We start from the raw sequence: 17,632 nt of genomic DNA on the forward strand, positions 1-17,632 counted from the left end.
AACAATATATTTTAAAAAGGAAGAAGAAAAAGAGTAGGCCCCAGGCCCGGCAAGAGATGAGCAACACAAAAGCAAGTAAACAGTGTTTTCCTAGAATATGCTTTATTTTGTTTGTTTATTATGGCTTCCAATTTTCTGTCCTTATTGGTTTTATTTGTGTATGTTTGCATGTGTGCTTCTTGTGTTATTTTGCTTTTCTTTTTAATTCTGTTTTTTGTTTAATTTGCCTATTTGTTTTCTAAAGAGAGAAAGGAGGCGTAGAGTTGGAGGGGTAGGGAGATGGGGAAAACGTAGGAGAAGATAGGGAAGGAGAAACCATACTCAGAATATATTATATCCATTTTCAGTATAAAAAAGAATAAATTGAAAGAGGAAGCATGGGTTAATAATTTTAAAATAATGATGGGACAGTAGAAATATTAATAAAAACAAGAAGTTAAAAGGATCCCCAGTCCAGCGGGCACCAAAATAAATGTGTAGTGATAACTTGCTACACAGCAAGAGAAACAAAGACAGAACTTTTCAGGGGTTTGCTTAAACCCACAACTAATATTATTAAATACATAAAAAATGCTATTGATATTCCAGTAAAACAGATGCTGCAGGAAGTGGGAGACAATTATGTAGAAATATGGAAATCAATCAGCTAATAGATCAATTTAAGTTTGGAGTGATGAGTATTAGTACCAAGAACAAATTAAGATTTTATAAGAAATGGGAAACACTAACCATGCGGCTCCATATTTTCATAGGATTACAAATATAGATATTGATTTAGCCATAAATTATTATGTAACTATGTTAAGCAAATTGGTTGTAGAAAAGCAACCTGGGAAATCAATGCAGTAAGTCCAATACTAACAAATCAAGAGACAGACAACACCTCTTTAAAATGTGGAATGTTGGGAAAGCCGTGAGCTAGAGGAGTTGAGGCTGGCTCTTTAGGGAAGGTGTGGGTCAGGGGAAGGCATGCAATGGCACAGAGTTTGTGTGGTGAGACACTTACTTACCTACAAAGTAACAGGCAAACAAGCTTTCACCACATTCAGCATTAAGTGGGACTGAAGGAGAGCCACCACAGACTGCTTACCTCCCTTTTGGAAATCTTGGTGCCAGTTGGTACTGTAGTTTGAATGACAATGGACCCCATGTGATGTTAGCAAGTGAGAAGCTGAGTGTAAATGTATAGGAGCACACCATTATCTCATAGGTTTGCCTTCAAGTCTCCTTAGTTCCCATATGTAATTTCAGCAGTAAAACAACGAGATATATTCCAGTGTAAATTATTTAGGTACAATTTTTTTTTAGCGGGGGGTGGGGGATTTTAAGTCAGGGTTTCTCAGTGTACCCTTGGCTGTCCTGGAACTCACTCTGTTGACCAGGCTGGCCTTGAACTCACAGAGTTGACATGCAAATTTACAGAAGTCAAATTTTAGTAGCAATCTTTAACCGACTGTCTTAGTCAGTGTTCTACTGCCATAAAGAAACATCATGACCACAACTATTAGTCCCAGAAAGACAAGCATATTTATTCACTCATAAGTGGAAACTAGACATAAAGCAAAAGATAGCCAGCCTATAATCCATGACCCCAGAAAAGCTAGGTAACAAAGAGAACCCTAAGAAAGATCTACATGAATCCCTCTGGGAAGGGGAAATAGACAAGATCTCCTGAGAAAATTAGGAGCATTGGGGGAGGTGGGGAAAAGGAAGGGCAGAAAGGGAAGGGGAAGAGAGAAGGCAAGCAGGAAGGGGAATGTGAGGAAATTGGAGGGCCGAGATGGGGGAAGGACAGAGAGGGAGAGCAAGGAAAGAGATATCTTGATTGACGGAGCCATTAAGGGGCTAGTAAGAAACCTGACACTAGGGAAATTTCCAGGAATCCACAAGGATGATCCCAGCTAAGACCCTAAGCAATAGTGGAGAGGTTGCCTTCCCCTGTAATCAGATTGATAACTATCTTAATTATCATCACAGAAACTTCATCCAGCAACTGATGGAAGCAGATGCAGACAGAGATCCACAGCTAGCATTGGGCTGAGCTCCCAGAGTCCAGCTGAAGAGAGGGAGGAGCGATAATATGGAGCAAAGGGGTCAAGACCATGATGGGGATACCCAAAGAAACAGCTGGCCTGAGCTAGTTGGAGCTTAATGACTATGGACTGTCAACGGGGAAATCTGCATAGACACACACTAGGCCCTCTGAATGTGCGTGACAGTTGTGTGGTAGGGACTGTAGGTGGGGCCTCTGGCAGTGGGACCAGGATTTATCCTTAGTGCTTGAACTAGCTTTTTGGAGCCTATTCTCTTTGGAGGTATACCTTGCTCAGTCTAGATATATGGGGGAAGTCATTGGTCCTCCCTCAAAGTGATGTGCCAGACTTTGTTGACTCCCAATGGGAAACTTTACCTTCTCTGAGAAGAAGATGGTGGGTGGGGTGGGTGGAAGGTGGGGGAGCGGGAGGAGGGCAAGGAGAGGGAATTGGGATTGGTATGTAAAATGAGAAGAATAAATAAAATAATAAAAGCACTTAATTGGGGCTTGCTTACAGTTTCAGGGGTTTAACCCATTTTCATCATGTTGGGGACCATGGTGGCATACAGGAAGACATGGTACAGAAAAGTTGAGAGTTCTACATTCAGATCCACAGGCAGGAGGAGGAGAAAGCCACTAGGCCTGGTGGGCTGCTGACACCTGCAAGCCCACCTTTAGCGGAAAACTTCCTCCAACAAGCCATGTCTCCTAATCCTTCTGAGTTGTGTATGTATGTGTATATGCATTCAGTGGTTTTTATTTTGAACATTCCGTATATATAAATAATGAAGTTTAATCACCTCTATGTTCCATATTTCCTCCAACTTCTACCATACATTCCAAACATGGCCTTCACCCCAACTTCAATTCTATAATCTTTTCTGAAAACATACTAAGTCCAGTTAGTCTGGCTTATATGTGTATGGGTGTGGGGCTTTTTACTGAAGCCTGGGAAACCTACCAGTAGCGACATCTTCAAAAGTGGAAGATTTCTCCTCCCCCAGAAACAATGCGTTGCCAGTTCAGTAAGTGGTGATTCCTGGATGTCAACTACCCCATCTCTGATGGGGGACTTTTGCTGATATGATCTTGTGCACATCTTATACAGATAAACCCACTGCTATGAGCTCCTGACTACAACAGTCATGTCGTATCCAGGAGATAGCATTTATGCAGTACATCATTAGTGATCTTTTATAGATGGAACTGAACCAGTTTACCAGTATTTTACTGAGAAACTTTACATATCTATCCATCAGGGAGATTGGCTTGTAATTATATTTTCTTCAATGTCTTTTTCTGGTTTTAGTATCATTATAATACTAACTTCATAAAGTGAGTTTGGGAGCCTTATTTTATTTTCTATTTGATGGAGTAAAATTTGTGCCAATTCTTCTTTGATGTTCTGCTCAGGCTCTGCAGTACATCCTTGGGAAAAGGAGCCTTTTCACTTGGGAGAGATTTTGTTACTACTTCAATACCATCTCTGGTTATGGATCTATTTAATTAGTTTATATCATTTTTGTTTTACTTTTATATGTTGCTTGAATCTAGGAATTTGTGCATTTCTCTTAGACTTTCCTGTTTTGTGGAATATGAATTATTTTAAAGTATTATATTTAAAGTATTTTTTCTTGAGACAGAGTTTCTCTGTGGCTTTGGAGCCTGTCCTGGAACTAGCTCTGTAGACCAGGCAGGTCTCGAACTCACAGAGATCCGCCCTTAAAGTATTATATTTAAAGTATTTTTTTTTTGAGACAGAGTTTCTCTGTAGCTTTGGAGCCTGTCCTGGAATTAGATCTTGTAGACCAGGCTGGTCTTGAACTCATAAAGATTTATCTGTCTCTGCCTCCCAAATCCTGGTATTAAAGTTTTTTGCATGTTATGCTTTTATTTGCTCTCAATTCTACGAATTTTTAATTTTTCTTTCTATATTCTTCATGACACAATTATCATTTAATTGCGTGGTGTTTGGTTTGCTTGACGTTTTGTACTTTCTGCGGTTTTCACTGCTGTCAACATTTAGCTTTATCCCGTCATAGTCAGATCTAATACAGGGTGTTAATACATTTCTCCTATATTTCTTGACATGTGGTTGGTGTCCTACTGTGTGATCAGTTTTGTAAAGCACTACATGGGCTGCTGAGAAGAACGAGTATTTTTTAGCGCTTTGGAAGAAGGTTCTGTAGATGTCTGTTAGGTCTTTTTGATTTATGATATCATTTAACAGCATTGTTTCTGTGTATTGTGTTTGTCCAGATGACCTAGCTGTTGGTGAGAGTATGCTCTGTTATTCAGTCCCTACCACTCTTCTGGAGTTCATCTGTGGTTTTCTCATCTAGCCTTTTTAAAAATTATACTGAATCTGCCTGTGTTTGGTAATAATCATTAGGATTGTAACATCCTATTGCTTAATTGTTATTTGATAAATATGAGTTGACTTTCCTTATCTTCTGACTGGTTGTGGTTTGAAATTTATTTTGTCAAATATTAGAATAGCTACATTTCTTGTTTCTTAGTCCCAGTTGCTTGGAATAATTCTTCCCACTTTTTGCCCTAGGGTTATGTATACCATTGATGATGAGTTATGTGTTGTTTTTAGTTTTATTTTGTTCTGTTCTTCGGTTTTTGTTTTTTCAAGTAGCAAAATGATAGATTCTGTTTTCTAATTCCATCTATAATTCTGTGTCTTGTTATTAGATAACTGAAACAATTGATATTCAAATTTATTTTTGAAAGTTATATATTAATGTCTACCATTCTATTGATTTGTGGTGTTATTTTAGACCTCCATGCTAGATATATTTATGTCAACATGACACAAGCTCAGGTCATCTGAAAGGAGGAAACCTCAATTGAGGAAACACAAGATCAGTTGTATAAAAGCCAGTAAGGACCATTGTGGGTGTTGCTATCCCAGGGTTCTATAAAAAAAAAAAAAAAAAACAGGCTGAACTAGTAAGTAGCACTCCTCCATGGTGTCTGTATTGTTTTCAGCCTCCAGGGCCTGCCCAGTTAAAGTTCCTGTCCTGACTTCCTTCAATGATGAACAATAATATGAAGGTGTAAACCCTTTCCTCTCAAGTGTTTTTGGTCATGATGTTTCATCACAGCAATGATAACCCTACCTAATACAACTTCTTTTGGTCAGCTCTCCTAATGTTTTATTTATCTCCCCAGGGCCTTTTAACTATGTTTATCTTTCTCTTAAGACAGAAGAATTCTTTCCAGGATTCTCTATACAGCTGGCTTAGTATTTATAAATTCCTTTAATCTGTTTTAGTCCTGGAATGATTTATTTCTTTTCCCTTTTCAAATAGTGTCTGGATATAATGGTATGAGGTGACAATTATCTTTCAGAACTTGGAATATATCTTTCCAAACTCATCTAACTTTAAGTGTTTCTATCACGGAATAAGGTGTTATTCTGATGGGTCAACCTTTCTAAGGGGCTTCTTTCTCTCTTGAAGCTTTGAATAGCCCTTCTTTATTCTACGTTTTAAGTTATTTATTTTCATTTCATGTGCAGTGGTGCTTTGCCTGCCTGTATGTCTTTGTGAGGGTGTCATATTCCCTAGAACTAGAGTTACAGACAGTTGTGAACTGCTATGTGGGTGCTGGGAATTGAACCCAGGCACTCTAGAAGAGCACTAAGTGCTATTAACCACTGATTCATCTCTTCAGCCCCTATTCTGTGATTTTTTAATGTTGTAACTATAAAACCTATATCATGAGGAGATTGGTTTGTTGTTGTTTTCTGGCCCTGTCTACTCGGAGTTCTGTGGACCCCATGTGCATAGATAGACATAGATTTCTCTAGGTGTGGGTGTTATCTTTATGATTTTATGAAAAATTAACTCTAGAACATTGGCATGGTGTTGGTATTCTCTTTCGTCTATGCTCATAATTGAAAAAGTTAGGTCTTTCGATGTTGTCTCAGAACTTTCCCATGTTCCATTCATGGATTTTTATTAATGTACCTTTACAGAGATATCTATACCTCTACCTTATCATTCAGCCCTGATATTCTCTTTTCAACATGATCCATGCTTTTGGTGTGCCTTTCCACTGGGGCATTTTTCTGGCTTATTGAACATTGGCTTTTCTTAAGTAAGTTCTTTTTATTTTCATATTTTGTATTAACTTATTTATTATATCTATCTCTCTGCTTTTGTCCTCTAGGAGTGTATTTATTTTATCTATCTCTCTGCTTTTGTCCTCTAGGAGTGTATTCATGTCTTCTTAAGTTGTTTTAACATAATTGTAATTTTTTCCTTTGTGTACCTCATCTAGAAGTTCTTCCAGGTCATCCTCACTAGAGGTCATTATTATAAGATTAGTAATTTTGAGAGGAGACATGTTGCTGTGGATTTTCATTATATGTTGGTTTCTATACTTGTCTTTGCAGTCTGGTTGAGTGGAAGTGTGAACTTGGGGCTTATGCTCTGGGGTATGTTTGCATGTCAGTGCCAGGAACTAGGAGGACAATGAGAATATAGGCCAGAGGCTCAGTGTCTTGTAATTACTTACCTATTTTCACTGAGAGCTAGTGGATGGCAGAAGCTTGGAGTGAGAGCTCGTGGTCAGGGTTCCTTCTATGGGACCATAGAGTCTCAGGGAACAGCAGTGATTTGGTAGGTGCTAGCGTATGGGGACTGATTACCTGTCCAGACTGTGAGGTGAGGTGATGGAAAAAGTTTGAGATGAGATCACTGATTCCAGAGGCCAGTTGATACAAAAAGTAGAAGGTGGCAGAAATTTGGTCCAATTGCTCAGGCTCTAGGGGATCCCTCATTTGTCACTGCCAGGAGCAGAGGGGAGGGCTGAGTATATGTAAAGTTTTAGTCTTCAAGCCATCTGTTAGAAATATGAGCACATTAGTAGGCTAAATTTGCTAAGATCTAGTCTAAGCACACCGTTTTCCTTCCTTTTTCCATGTCTCTATATATTATGAATTTTAAATAAATATACTTTTTCCGGAATCAAAAATTATAAAACTCATAGGGTATCCTATTAACATGCAAATTTTAAGTTTTAAGCATCAATTTTAAAATCAGTTTTACTAATTAAGATTTTTTAGTGGACACCAAAGATCAATGTGATTATATATGTATACTGACACAGAGGGAGGCTTAAGGCAACTTATTTTATACTTAAAACCTTTAAAAATACTCAGTTATCATTGTTATTATGTTAGAAATTAAGATTAGAAATGTGAAATGTATTTAATTGTGCTATTTGCAAATATTGTATATTTATAATATTAATTGTAAAGTAGCAAAAAATAATATATAAACTTTGAAAAATTTGAAAGTTATCTACTTGTTTGTTATTATAACTTTAATAAGGAAAAAGTATAAAGATAATAGAAAAATTATGAAAAAATTGAATATAATATTGCTTGACCTTTGGATAAAGAAAAACTTGCTATATTTAGAAACCTTGAAATTATACAAGAAATTAGATAATTCAGCAAAGAGCAAATATATGATTATTTTTTCTTCAGGTAGGTTCTGACTAAATACTTCACACAATCATTAAACTTGTAATTCTTGTACCTCGGTCTCCCATATGCTGGGAGGTTGGTTTATGTTAGTGTGCCTGGCACCCATGATTGATATTTTTTATATTTAATCATGATACTGTGCACAAACATAAAGAAAATTATTTCTCATATAAAAACGAAAGACAACATGAATTTAGTAAAACAAAAAATAAGGTATTGTATGAAGAGTAATCTATAGTTGTATGAATAGTAATCCATAGTTGTATGAATTACAATCCATAGAGATGGATGAATAATAATCTATACAGTTGTATGAAGAATAACTTCTTTTTTGTTTTTCTAATAAATTTATTTGTTTGCTTGTTTTGTGTCCCAGTTGCATCTTCCCCTTCCTCCTACCCTACCAGTCCCTCGCCCCACCTGCACTCTGTCACTTCTGCCTAAATCCACTCCTCCTCCATTCCATTTAGGAAAGGACTGGTCTCCCATGAGTATCAACACAACATGGCATATTAAGTTGCAGTAAGATCAAGCACTTCCCCATGCATTAAGACTGGGCAAGGTAACCTGGTATGAAGAGTAGGGTCCCAAAAGTCAGCAAAGGAGTCAGAGATAGACCCGGTTCCCACTGTTAGGAAACCCACAAGAGGACCAAGCTACATAAATATAACATATATGCAGAATGTCTAGGTCAGTTCATGCAGGCTCCCTGGTTGTTGGTTCAGTCTCTGTGAGCCCATATGAGCCCAGGTTAATTGATTCTGTGGATTTTCTTGTGGTATCCTTGACCTCTCTGGCTCCTACTTTCTCCTTCGTTTCTGCAGAATTCCCCAAATTCTGTTTAATGCTTCACCATGGGTCTGCATCTATTTCTATCATGATGGCGGGGCTAAGCACCAATCTGTACACACCTGACCACCGAATGCCCTCACCTTTCCAATAGTCTCTTTCAGCACTCACATTCTCCATTGCCCCTAACGTGATCAATCAAGTTCCCATCACCACCCTCCTTCAGTTCATTTGCAAAATCTCTTCTATTTCCCCTTTTCAGAAAGATCTGAAAGGTCTCCCTGCCCCATAAAGCTTCCTTGTTACCTAACCTCTCTGGGGCTGTGGATTGTAGCATGGTTATCCTTTATTTTACAGATAATATTCATTTATGAGTAAATACCATGATTGCCTTTCTGGGTCTGGGTTACCTCACTCAGAATGATTTTCTCTAGTTCCATCTATTTGCCTTCAAATTTCCTGTTTTCCTTGTTTGTAACAGCTGAGTGATAATTGTGCAAATTACCACATTTTATTTATCCAGTCCTCATTTGAAGGACATCTAGGTTGTTTCCAAGTTCTGTCTATTATAAATAAAGCTGCTATGATCATAATTGAGCAAGTGCCCTTGTGATATGATAGAGTGGTATAGCTGGGTCTTGTGGTAGGTTGATTCCAGTTTTCTGAGAAACCACCATACCGACTTCCAAAGTGGTTGTACAAGTTTGCCCTCCGACCAGCAATGGAGGAGTTTCCCCTTGTTCCACATCTGCTCCAGCATAAGCTGTCATTGTTGTTTTTGGTCTTAGCCATTCTGACAAGTGTAAGGTAGGATCTCAGAATTATTTTGTTTTACATTTTTCTAATGGTTAATGATGTTGAACAATTCTTTAAGTGTTTCTCGGCCACTTGAGATTATTCTACTGAGAATTCTCTCTTTAGATCTGCGCCCCATTTTTAATTAGATTATTTGGTTGATATCTAGTTTCATGTGTTCTTTATATATTTTGTTAAATCAACCTCTGTCAGATGTGGAGTTGGTGAAGATTTTTTTCCCATTCTGTAATTGTTTTCTTCTATGATTTTGTTAAATATATTCTCTGGGTTTTTGAGTTGGGTTTCTTCTCCTTCTTCTCTTCCTATTATTCTTATGTATAGTCTCTCCATTGTGTTTCAGATTTCCTGGATGATTTGTGTTAGGAATTTTATTTAGATTTAATATTTTCTTTGACTGATGAATCTTTTTTCCTCTAACATGTCTTCAATTTTTGTAGGAAACTGCTTGTTTGTTCCTAGCTGCCCAGACTAGAAATAACCACACAGAAACTGTATTAATTAAATCACTGCTTGGCCTATTAGCTCTAGATTCTTATTAACTAGCTCTTATATCTTAATTTAACCCATTTCTACTAATCTATTTATTGCCACATGGCTGTGGCTTACTGGCAAGATTCCGGTTCATCTGTCCCTGGAGGTGGCTATATGGCATCTTCTGACTCCAGCTTCTTTTTCCCAGCATTCAGTTTAGTTTTCTCTACCTATGTCTATTCTGCCCTGCACAGGCCCAAGACAATTTCTTTATTCATTAACCAATAAAAGCAGCACATATACAGAAGGGTTTGCCACACCATTCAATATCTGAGAGTCTCTCTTCTATCTCTTGCATTCTGATGGCAATCCTTGCATCTTTCTTTAGTACCAATTCACTTACCCAAAGTTTCCATTTTCAGGATTCCCTCTATTCATGTTTTCTTTCTGGCTTCTCTTTCTATTTCCAAGTCTTGAACAGTTTCATTCATCTGTTGGTTTGTTTTTTCTTGACTTTCTCTTAGGGATTCATTGATTTCTTCCATTTTTTTGTCTTTTCCTCAATTTCTTTAGGGGATTTCCTCATATTGTTCTTAAATTCCTCTATCATCTTCATAAAGCAATGTTTAAGGCCATTTTCTTGTGTCTCAGCTGTGTTGTATTGCTCAGGTCTTGTTGTTGTAGGCTAGCTGGACACTGGTGATGACTTTTTGTTTTTTCTGTTACTGATTATGTTCTTACAGTGCTATTTAGGCATCTAGATTTGGGGTAATTTTAGGTCTAGGGGTTGATTCCTGCATTTCTCTTCATTGGATGGGTGTTTTGTTTCTCAGTTTCTCTTTCTTCTCTGGTCTTACAGCCTAAAGGGACAAGGGATCTGGTGACTATCATGATGTTAGGTCCTGTAGGCTGTTCTCTCTTGGGTTTGGGGAATTAGGGATCCTTAGATCTGGCCTAGCCTCTGGAAAAGCCAAAGTCTTCTTCCAAAGTTATAGACCAGGATATGGAGTTCAGGGGAGGGGTTCTAGCCTTGGGGCCCTTAGATCTGGTTTATTCTCTGTGGTCTCTAGGACCAGCCTGGTCTCCAGTACAGCGGTTGATGCTGGAGTCCCTAGATCCCTAGTAAAGCAGAAATCTTCTTCTAAAGTTTTAGCCCAGGATATGAATCCAGGAGAAGGGGGTGGGAGTGGAGGGCTATGCAACCAGGGGTTGTTGGGCAGGCTTAAAAGGGGTTTTGTGGACAGTGTCTTACCTGGAGTTCCTAGAACTAGCATGACCTTCGATAAGGTTTCTGGGTGACTGTAGGCCCAGGAGAGGGGCCACAATCTGGAATTGCTGAGAAGGCTTTAAGGAATGTTAGTGGTCAGTGGGCAGTGTCTTACCTAGGGTCCCTGAATCCTGCCTAGCCTCTGGTAAAGCAGAAGTCTTCTAACCATAAGGTTACATTCACAGGCATAACGGAGAGAACTTAAGCATTTCTGGGAAAGGATGTAATTCAACTCAAAGCAAATATTGACAGCTGAATGCTGATGTGATTGATAGCAAAGCGCATTATCGTAGGATAGTGGATGCTTCCTAGAACCTTTTGAAAACTAGGAAATAGAGGTCATTTGTGTCACAGCACACACACACACACACACACACATATATGTATATATATATATATATATATATATATATATATATATATATATATATATATATACATATATATAGGCTAGCACCAATGTCTAATGATTTTGAAAGATATTAGAGTAATCCAAAATTCATTAGTTCCTATAATATTATCATTGTTGCCTCCAACCTAGAAAGTAATTTTCGTTTTACAGCCGAGGTAGAGAATTGAGAAGGAAATGGCCAGTAGTCAATGCAGGGTATAATATGGTACAAATGCTTTGGAAGATTGTTTGGCAGTTTCTTCTAAAAGCACAGCATAACGTTTTCCCATGTCATGGAGTCTACAGAGGAAATGGGCACATCTGTTCCTTGCTTGGCACATACAGGAGCGCTGATAACTGCATACCAGAAGGAACTTGCATTTCCACTAGTCAGAAACCAATATATGCGTAACGAGACATTCATACAGGAGGAAATTTCTCAAAATAAGGAAGAATGGCCTAGTGCCACAGTCACAGCATGGGACACTTCATAACAGAACATGGAACAGACAGGGAGCAATGAGCACTTACATAGAAATAAAGATCAGAGGTAAGGGGCGGTGACAGAAAGATTGCATCTTGTTCTTCCCAAGGGCAGTCAGGTCAGCAGGTCACTTTCTGTTGTGGTAGAGAGAGGCTCTGGCTTGCACTGAGAATGTTTATGTGCAAGTATTTGAGTATGGAATTTCATTAGGATGTGCACTAAAGGCACATCTTGGAAAAAACTGAGGAGTTTGCAATGTACTGAATGTATACCTATCTGAAGGAGAAATACAAATGGCTGACAACATATGAAAAATCTTTGTCTTCATTTCCCTTCAGGAAAACACAAATCAAAACTACTAGATACCATCTTACTCCGATTAAAACAGCTATTACAGTGGGCTCAGGCTGTCTGCGCTGCGATTGGCTGGCGCCTCCGAGCTCAATTTGAAACTTGGCGGTTAAACCTCCAGTTGGAACAGGGCGCTAGGGAAGATCCGGGAAAGGGATGTTTAGTTTGACACCGCAGTGTTGAGACTGACAGACCATTAGGCAGTGGCTGAGTGTGAGTGAAGGGAGGCGGTGATCTCGCTGGGAGGGAGGCTGCCTGCCGAGTTCCCAGGTCCCTAGGTCCTCAGGGCTTTTGTACTCCTGCCTGTCTCCAGAGCCCCCTCGGAGAGCCGGCTTCACTAGGGTGCGCGGATGCCTGCTGAGCTGCTACCATGAAAGAAGAGGTGAAGGGAATTCCTGTGAGGGTCGCACTGCGTTGTCGCCCCCTGGTCTCCAAAGAGGTCAGTGAGGGCTGCCAGATGTGCCTGTCCTTTGTGCCCGGAGAGCCTCAGGTGATGGTTGGTAATGATAAATCGTTTACTTACGATTTTGTGTTTGACCCCTCTACTGAGCAGGAAGAGGTATTTAATACAGCAGTAGCTCCACTCATAAAAGGCATATTTAAAGGATACAATGCAACTGTCCTGGCCTACGGGCAGACTGGTTCTGGGAAAACCTATTCGATGGGAGGTGTATACACTGCGGAGCAAGAACACGAATCAACGATTGGGGTCATTCCCAGGGTAATACAGCTTCTCTTCAAAGAAATTAGTAAAAAGGGTGACTTTGAATTTACTCTGAAAGTGTCTTACTTGGAGATTTACAATGAAGAAATTTTGGACCTTCTATGTCCGTCTCGTGAGAAAACCCAAATCAATATCCGGGAGGATCCAAAGGAAGGCATAAAGCTTGTGGGACTCACGGAGAAGACTGTGCTTGTCGCCTCGGATACTGTTGACTGTCTAGAACAGGGTAACAACTCCAGGACTGTGGCCTCCACGGCTATGAATTCCCAATCATCTCGATCTCATGCCATCTTTACGATCTCCATAGAACAAAGAAAGAAAAATGACAAAAACAGCGGTTTTCGTTCCAAGCTGCATCTTGTAGACCTTGCTGGGTCAGAGAGACAGAAGAAAACCAAGGCTGAGGGAGATCGTCTGAGAGAGGGTATTAACATTAACCGGGGCCTCCTGTGCTTGGGAAATGTAATCAGTGCTCTTGGGGATGACAAGAAGGGTAGCTTTGTGCCCTACAGAGATTCCAAGCTGACTCGTCTGCTTCAAGATTCTCTAGGAGGCAACAGCCATACGCTTATGATAGCCTGTGTGAGTCCTGCTGATTCTAATCTAGAGGAAACATTAAATACCCTTCGCTATGCTGACAGAGCAAGAAAAATCAAGAACAAACCTATTGTTAATATTGATCCCCAGACAGCTGAACTTAATCATCTTAAGCAGCAGGTCCAACAACTGCAGGTCTTGTTGCTACAAGCCCATGGAGGTACCTTGCCTGGAAGCATCAGTGTGGAACCATCAGAAAATCTACAGTCCCTGATGGAGAAGAATCAGTCTTTGGTAGAAGAGAATGAAAAATTAAGTCATGGTCTGAGTGAGGCAGCTGGTCAGACAGCCCAGATGTTAGAGAGAATCATCTTGACTGAGCAAGCGAATGAGAAAATGAACGCCAAGCTAGAACTACTCAGGCAGCATGCAGCCTGTAAAGTGGATCTTCGAAAGCTGGTGGAGACATTGGAAGACCAGGAATTAAAAGAAAACATAGAGAAAATATGCAACCTACAACGAGTGATTACTCAGATGTCTGATGAAGCTGTTGCTTACATGACTGTAACCATTGATGCTGCAGTAGAAGCAGATGCTCAAGTGGAAATCAGACCAGATACCAGCAGGTCTTCTCCTGCTTTCAGCACCCAACATGCTCTTCGTCAAGCTCAGATGTCCAAGGAGCTGATTGAGTTGAATAAAGAACTTGTGTTGAAAGAAGCACTAACTAAGAAGATGATTCAGAATGGTAGCCAACTACAGCCCATTCACTTCCTGTACAAGGATAACATTAAAAATCTAGAGTCGGAAGTCCTCAGTCTACAGAAGGAAAAGGAAGAACTGGTTCTTGAACTTCAATCAACAAAGAAGGATGTCAACCAAGCCAAGTTGAGTGAGCGCCGTCGCAAACGTCTCCAAGAGCTAGAGGGTCAAATAGCTGATTTGAAAAAGAAACTGCATGAACAGACCAAACTTCTGAAGTTGAAAGAATCCACTGAGTATACAGTCTCCAAACTGAACCAGGAGATACACATGATGAAAAACCAGCGAGTACAATTAATGCGTCAAATGAAGGAGGATGCTGAGAAGTTTAGACAGTGGAAGCAACACAAAGACAAAGAAGTAACCCAGTTAAAAGAACGGGATCGTAAGAGGCAATATGAACTGCTCAAACTTGAAAGGAACTTCCAGAAACAGTCTACAGTACTCAGACGTAAAACTGAGGAGGCAGCAGCTGCCCACAAACGTCTTAAGGATGCTCTCCTAAAGCAAAAGGAGGTTGCAGATAAACGGAAAGAGACTCAAAGCCGTGGAATGGAAGGCACTGCAGCTCAAATGAAGAATTGGCTTGGAAATGAAATTGAAGTTATGGTCAGTACTGAGGAAGCCAAACGGCATCTGAATGACCTTCTTGAAGATAGAAAGATCCTTGCTCAGGATGTGGCACAGCTCAAAGAAAGAAAACAATCTGAAGAGAATCCACCTCCTAAACTCCGAAGGCGCACATTCTCACGTGATGAAGTGCGTCGTCAAGATTCAGCAACAGAAGATTGTAATGCAAAGAAGATTGAAAGCCAGGAGACTGAACTGGAGCTCAGGAATGCTCAGATTGCAGACCTCCAGCAAAAGCTCCTGGATGCTGAAAGCGAAGATAGGCCGAAAAAACACTGGGAGAATATTGCCACAATTCCTGAAGCCAAATGTGCCATAAGATATTTAATTGGAGAGCTAGTCTCATCCAAAATACAGGTGAGTAAGGTTGAGAGCAGCCTGAAGGAGAGCCAGGCCAACTGTACTGACATGCAGAAGATGCTGTTTCAAGAGCGGAATCATCTTACTGAGATGGAGACAGAATTAAAAGCTGAGCTGATCAAAGTGGAGCAACAGAATCAAGAAAAGGTGTTGTATCTTCTCAGCCAGATACAGCAATGCCAAATGGTGGAGAAGCAGCTGGAGGAGCCGGCTAGTGAAAAGGAACAGCAGCTGCTCAATATCCTGAAATGGCAGGATGAAGAGCTTAGGAAGATGCAAGAAGTATGTGAGCAAAATCAGCAGCTTCTCCAAGAAAACAACGCCATCAAGCAGAAACTGACCCTCCTCCAAGTAGCCAGCAAACAGAAACCCCATCTTATGAAAAGTATCCTTCAATCTCCAGACTCTTCTTTTGAATATATTCCCCCTAAGCCCAAACCTTGCCGAATTAAAGACAAACACTCAGAGGAAAGCTTGGACATGGAGGAGTTACAATCTTATTCAGAGCATTCTGCCACCAAGCAGGAGGACAGTGATGATTGTGCTGATGAGGAGTGGATACCAACAAAATTAGTCAAGGTGTCCAGGAAGAACACCCAAGGGTGTTCCTGCAAAGGCTGGTGTGGGAACAAGCAATGCGGATGCAGAAAGCAAAGGTCAGACTGTAATGTGGCATGCAGCTGTGACCCCACAAAGTGTCGGAACCGACAGCAGAGCCAGGATAACTTAGATGCTACTGAGCCAACCCAGGATTCTGAAAGTTCCTTTAAACTGGAAGACCCTACAGAGGTGACCTCAGGATTAAGCTTCTTCAGCCCTGTCTGTACAACTCCCAGTAGCAAGATCCTAAAAGAGCTATATGATGCAGATCAGGTGCTGCTGGGCAGGCCTGCTTTTGTTCCTTCCTCTGAGCACCCAGAACTGAGACCTTCAGAATCACAAGAATATAAGGTCACAAGCAAGAAGAAGAAGCGAGCTCTAGCCAGCAATACCAGCTTCTTCTCTGGCTGTTCTCCTATACAGGAAGAGTCCCACTGAGAAGGTGCTGAGCTATCTGTTGGAGAGAAACTAACTGACCTTCCTGATGACCGACTTATAGGATACCTGTCCCCAGCACAATCTAGCTCTTTCTTTGCAAGCAATTGAGTTGTCTCCTCGTGCCGCAGAGGCCAAGATGTTCCTCTCTCATGGTCATATCAGCTGAATGGAGGAGCCTCGTGCAGGATGTAGACCTGACTCAACTTCGTCACGGCACCTCAGGAGTGGGGCTGGGAGTTTTCAACTGCTCTGTTCCAACTCTGGATTTTAACAGAAACTTCAACTGTCATCATGTTGCTAAAGTGAATGAAACATTTTTAAATGTTAAGAAAATAAATAAACCTTAGCTCATCTATTTTTTTTTTTAAAAAAGAAAAATATCACACTGGTTCCAATTAATACACATAATTAATACTTGTTATTCAAAAACAAAGATAATAATGAAAGAAGGCATTAAAAGGTAAATAATTAGAAGCTTGATAAAAAATAAAAGCCATTTTTCTCCTTCTTTATATTTTATGCCTGCATGACTTTCACAAAACAAAAACTATAAAAAGTTAATGTTACATTTAATCTCATTGCTAATCTCTAGACACATTGATATATACCTTTCCTTAACGTTCATTTTTCTTCTGAAACATATCTCACTATACCTCACCAGTTGTCCATTCTAAGTTTTTTTTTAAAAAAAAACTAAATGTCTAATTTATCTACAATGATAACTCTGTTAGTGTAACAGAATATTCAGAGGTATATAACGATATATTATGAATTCCAGGATATTCAGGGATATATTAAATTGCAAAGGTACAAAGATTGGTGTAAGACACACAGTCCTGTAAGGTGATTGTGCTGTCCCAGGAAACAAGTTAATAATGGTTTAAAAGCCTTTCTTTTGTCACATGAGAAGCGGAAAGCTGTATGTTGTGTGTTTCACAAGTACCCAGTATGACACAGGGGTGAAGTAGCTCCCTTCCTAATATTCAGTTCTAATTGAATTAGTGGGTAGCTTAGTAAGTGAGCTAAGTCTGGAAGACAAGGTGTGCCAGTTTCTGCTTATATGACAAATGCTAGCTCCTGACAGAATAATGGGGAGACACACAACAGTATAACGCAATGCCAGGGGACTTTATCAAACCCAAAGGATACCTGAATTTTACCAAGGGGCTGAGTGTGGGCTGTGCTCTGAGATCAGGCAATGGTTGGTGCTGACTGAAGACCCCTAAGGTGAGTCATGGGAGCTCAACGCCAGAAGCTAATGTTGAACACTGAGTCTAGTTTTAAAGCCAGAAGCCAGATGGGGAGACACAACTGCAGGAAAGCAAATATCTGTCCAGGAAGATACCCCAAAATACAGGGAAGTCATACACTTAGTCACCATCAAACATTGCTACTCAATGTTCAAAAGAGCAGATCTAGTTTTGATCAGACCTCATGAGATGTTCCTGTCAACACCCCTTCTCCATGTCTC

The 17,632-nt window shown here is 40.0% G+C and overlaps 1 long non-coding RNA gene and 1 pseudogene across 1 annotated transcript in view; one reads left to right on the top strand and one right to left on the bottom strand.

Annotated features, from left to right (window-relative positions):
• The window catches only part of LOC142832328 (uncharacterized), an 85,798-nt gene that overhangs the window by 55,128 nt on the left and 13,038 nt on the right, over positions 1-17,632 (bottom strand). The window lies entirely within an intron of this gene.
• Positions 12,481-16,161, top strand: LOC142832719 (chromosome-associated kinesin KIF4 pseudogene; annotated as a pseudogene).

This window comes from Microtus pennsylvanicus, chromosome 12 (genome assembly GCF_037038515.1).
Source record: "Microtus pennsylvanicus isolate mMicPen1 chromosome 12, mMicPen1.hap1, whole genome shotgun sequence".
Classification (NCBI taxonomy): Eukaryota; Metazoa; Chordata; class Mammalia; order Rodentia; family Cricetidae; genus Microtus; species Microtus pennsylvanicus.